The 4880-nt window shown below is 33.5% G+C and overlaps 1 pseudogene across 1 annotated transcript; it reads right to left on the bottom strand.

Annotated features, from left to right (window-relative positions):
* Positions 1-211: 211 nt before the first annotated feature.
* Positions 212-3126, bottom strand: LOC145803128 (pentatricopeptide repeat-containing protein At1g59720, chloroplastic/mitochondrial-like; annotated as a pseudogene). Its single transcript, XR_014345238.1, has 3 exons — positions 2218-3126; positions 1179-2164; positions 212-813 (listed from the first exon to the last, which is right to left on the bottom strand). The product of XR_014345238.1 is annotated as a pentatricopeptide repeat-containing protein At1g59720, chloroplastic/mitochondrial-like (transcript).
* Between the last annotated feature and the right edge of the window lie 1754 nt (positions 3127-4880).

A 4880-nucleotide genomic window follows, 5' to 3' on the forward strand; every position in this document is an offset into this window, starting at 1 on the left:
GAAAATGGACATTTAAATAAAAAGTTATTGAATTTTTACGTTTTGAAAATTTTCAAGAAGTGAAAGACGTTTAAATGTAAAATGCAAGAATATTTTGGTCCAATAATTTTGGAGGGAAGAGACGCATGTTTTTTGAGGGACCTGAGGTAGTATTAAAGTTTAGGATATCCTTTATCTCGTAAAATTATAATATTAGGGATCTTAAAAAAAAAAAAACCCCCTTTTTCCTTTTCCCAAGCTTTCTTATTAAAAAAAAAAAAAAAGGCAGAAACTTAACAATTCTGCTAAAAGATAACCTTAAATTTTGGACTTTATAATTTTCTTCAAGCTCTGTTTATCTTAGTAAAGATTTCAATTTCAAAACACTTTCCGTGCCAGTGCTAAGAAGAGAGGAGTTACAAAAATTGTGAAATCGAGGCAATTGTATTGTCATAAAACCTTGTCAAATATGCCAATTTCAGAAGCTGTCTATAGAGGCACCATTGTCACAACTTGTCCTTCCTGTCACTCCAACAATGCCAAGACCCGTTTCCTCAAGAGTGGCCACAAGCCATTTTAGTCCCTCTCAAACCCCGAGTCACTGCTCAACATCAAGAACTACAGCCAGTCAAGGATGGGTTACTCTGCATTGACATATGGTACATTTTTGCTTTGATGGGGACTCATTGTCTCCATTTCTCGAAATTATTTTTCTTTTTTGGGCGGTAATGACATGACTGGCTTCTTTGCATTTTGATCATCCAACTGGAACAATATTTTGCACAATGCCAACTTGGACCACTCCATCTTAAATACATGCTTGATGAAAACCAACTGTCAGAAAACAGAAATGAGTTATATATTGGTATGCAAAACCAAGAAACAAGGATTTAAGCTACCATGACTCAAGTTTGGTTTGACAAGTAGTTTTTTTTTTTTTTGTTGACATATTTTAATGTCTTAAAAAACACTCCACTTGTAGATTCTAATAGATTAGACAGACCTAAAACGTAGGTAAAAAATAATCCACTAAAGACAAAAAAAGGAGTTTAAAAAAAATTGACTTTATTTTTTCTGTTTTTAGTGAACTTTTCTTGGATTTTATTAGAAAAATTTTAGTCTTTAGATTCTTCTAGATGGACCTAAAGAGTAAAAAAAAAATTACTATAGAAAAAAAAGAAGAAAGTGGCGTATTTAACTGTTGCCAAAAGATACCAAATTTGCCTTCAACATCACATGCTCCAACTGCCTTTTGAACCCCAGAGAGTACAATTTTTTCATGTCTTCTTTTACTGGGCTTGTAAGAATGCTCATGCCCTAAATTTATTCTATTCCCAATCCAATTCCTATGTTACTGAACTGAAAAATGTACCCATGCATTATTGATGAAATCCACATCTCACACCATCTACTCATGCAAATTTTGCAGTACAAACTTTCTCAGGAAACCGGTCTTTCAATGTTCATTTAATCATAAGCCTCATCTTCAAACAATGATGTGATCAGAGTAAATAAATTCTATGGCATAAAATCACGGGCAGCTCGGCATGAGCATCATATGGCAAGGAAATTAGAAAGATCATCACAATCCAAATTAGTTGCACTCCATCCCATTGTTCTTGATGATCTAAGATATTTGAGTCAAAACTATCAGATTGCAGAATTTTATTAATTCCAAAAATTGTCCCAGATATGTCATGAATTTGAGGATGTGAGCTATCTGAAACAAAGAATTCGTAAACAAGACCATTTACTTCAACTAAAGAGCATCCGGGTTGCTTTTGGGTTCCATGAATGAACATGTTTTTCCTTTACCCACCTTCACATCACTCCACCTAGAGGCAGAAGCATAAACATTAGACAAACGAACACGTGCCCTGCACTTTCTAGGTTCTAATTCTTCAATTTTGTTCACTGCAAACTCGGCCAGTTCTACATTCCCATGACTCCTACATGCAAAAAGTAGGGATCCCCACATAACCACACCAGATGGAATGGGAAATGACTTCATAAACTTCACTGCCTCAACCAAAAGGTTTGCCCGACCAAGAAGATCAACCATGCACCCACAGTGTTCAAGCCGAGGGGAGAGACCATAGCATCTAATCATTGCTTCGAAATAGTAAAACCCTTTATCCACGAATCCACTGTGACTACAAGCAGACAAGACCCCAAGAACTGTGACCTCATTTGGCTTGACATCACTTTACAATTCCATCTGACCCCAAGAACTGTGACCTCATTTGGCTTGACATCACTTTACAATTCCATCTGAGAAGAGAATTGCAATGCCTTCTCAGACTGCCTATTCATGGCAAGCCCTGATATCATCGTGGTCCATGAAAAGACATCTTTCTTGGCTAGTCCATGAAAAATTTCAAGAGATTTTTCAATATCTCCAGACTTAAGAGTACATATCGACCAAAGCACTCACCATAGTAACCTGATTTGGCCTCACATTACCATCACCCAACAATTCCTCAAACACCTTCAATGCATTGGCATAGCAATCACTATGTACACACCCAGAAATCACACTATTCCAAGTCACACATCCCGAACCAAACCCGGAACCTTATCAAACACCCTCCGCCCAAATTCAACAAAACCACACTGAAAATACATCGATATCAGCTCATTTTGCACAAAAACATCGAATTCAAGCCCGAGTTTCTCACTCAAACAATGAATTTCAAGGCCTTTTTCAATCAACCCAAGTCTACCACAAGCCTTGAGGACAAAAGGGGATGTATGTTTATCAGGGAAAACGCTATTACACCTCATAAGATTGTAAATATTGACCGATTGTTGGGGAGACCAACTCCGAGAATAGGCTGGAACATGAAATTCCAAGAAAAGAGATCTGGGTTTTGGATGTGGAAGAAAGTGGAGGATGAGAAAGAGAGGAAATGGTGGGGGGAAGAGAGAGAGAGAGAGAGAGAGAGAAGTGGAGGAGTTTGCTGGAGACAAAGGGGTCAGCGAAGAGGCCTGAAGTGATGGCTTCGGTAGAAAGAAATGAAAAGGGTGTAGGTAGGTTTGCAAGAGGGAGAGAGAGAAGGTGTGGAAGTTGCAAGGGGTGTGGGAGGAGAGAGACTAGGGTTTTGGGGTTTGAAGGTCTGAAAATGGAGGTCAGGAGTCGCATTTGGTTAGCCGTGTATGCAACGGTAACATTGATAACAGTTTTAGGGCATGTTTGATTGGAAGGATTAAAGCATGGGATTGGGATTATTAATCCGTGGGCCCAATTATTCTATGTTTGTTTTGATATTTTGGTTTAGGATTATTAATCCAATGGATAATTAATCCAACAAATTTGTAGGATTATTAATAATGGGGTAGGGGTGGGATAGTTAATACCACATTAATTTGATAGGATTATTAATACCTCACTATTAGTGTTGTGAATCAAACATGGCCTTAAAGTTTATAGCTTATAACGGAAACTCAAGTTTACCTCCATCCCACGAAGCACGGTACGCTGATGGTTACGGTTGCGGTTACGGGTACGGGTATAAGTGCCCAAAGATCTTCAATTTCCAAATATCTCACAATTATTGAATCACTTGATATTTTCAAATCTTGAGATTCTCATATAATGTAATGGTTCTGAGCGATTTGGGATAAATGACAAAAATATTTGAGGATAGAGGATCCTTGCTCGGGCATAAGTATTGCGTATATTAATATGATAAAATTTAAAAAAATTAGGATACGAGTACGGTTGGATACGCTTATCAAAAAATATTTATTTTTAATTTAGAAAAATATAAAAATTAATTAAATAGTTTAATTTGTTAAGATCTAACCTACAATTAATATTTAATGTCAAAAGTAAAGATATAAATCAAAATTAAATGTCAATATATCAAATAACTTACCAGTCATAGTTTAATTTTAAAATCATACTAAGTATAAAATTAAAAATAAAAAAGAAGTCTAATGAAAGGAGTTTTATCTCCGTACTAGAAGAAAATAAGAAAATATTATTTCAACTGAAGTATAATAAAACTTAGGTATATACTAAGTACGTTTGGATACGTCAAAAATAAAAAAATAAAAATTTAAATACATATTTCATATATTCGATATATATATAAAAGTACCATACACTGATAAGTAGCCGATAGAACGTGTTTTTCAATCTACCCATGTTTCATAGCAATCCACCAACCAGGTAAACCACATTGGTAAATTCAACTGCAAATAAAAAATGAAAAAATTGCTGTTACTAATTTGATGGGTGAGATTTATTTAAAATATAATTTGCATGTTATGGTTTTGAAAATTATATTCGGTCTTTTAAAGTTTTTAATTTTATAATAAATAATCACTTTTATCAATAAATTATCAAATAAATTAATAATTTTTAATAATGTTAGAAATTTATTTTAATTAATAATTCAAATAATTTATCATTATATAAGAGAGTATTTAGAAATTTTATTTTTTAATTAATTATATCAAATAAAAAAATCCTAATAATAGGGTATTTGTAATTTTTCAAATCATAAAAATAATCCGTATTTTAAACAAATATTAAGAGGTGTATTTATAATTCATCGGTGTCTGATTTACTCAAATAAAATTAGAATGGAATGACAAAATGTTTATTTTATTTTAGTAAAAAAAATACTATTTTGGGATAATATCTTTCTAGTTTCAGAAGTCACAATTTATTTTAGTAAATCACAATATCTCACTAATATTTTTTTCTGGTGGTGTTCGATATCAGAAATTTATATAAATGAATAGTCTAGATACATTTTTCATAATTTGAATCTGAACATCAACATTCTAGGTAAGATTCTGGTTTAATTTTCCTAAGTCCACAACTTTCCTATATTTTTCTTGATGTACGAGTTGAAATGTACTTTTAACCACATTTTGAATTTCCAAATTTA

Source organism: Camellia sinensis, chromosome 11 (genome assembly GCF_055761805.1).
Source record: "Camellia sinensis isolate YWXY chromosome 11, ASM5576180v1, whole genome shotgun sequence".
Classification (NCBI taxonomy): Eukaryota; Viridiplantae; Streptophyta; class Magnoliopsida; order Ericales; family Theaceae; genus Camellia; species Camellia sinensis.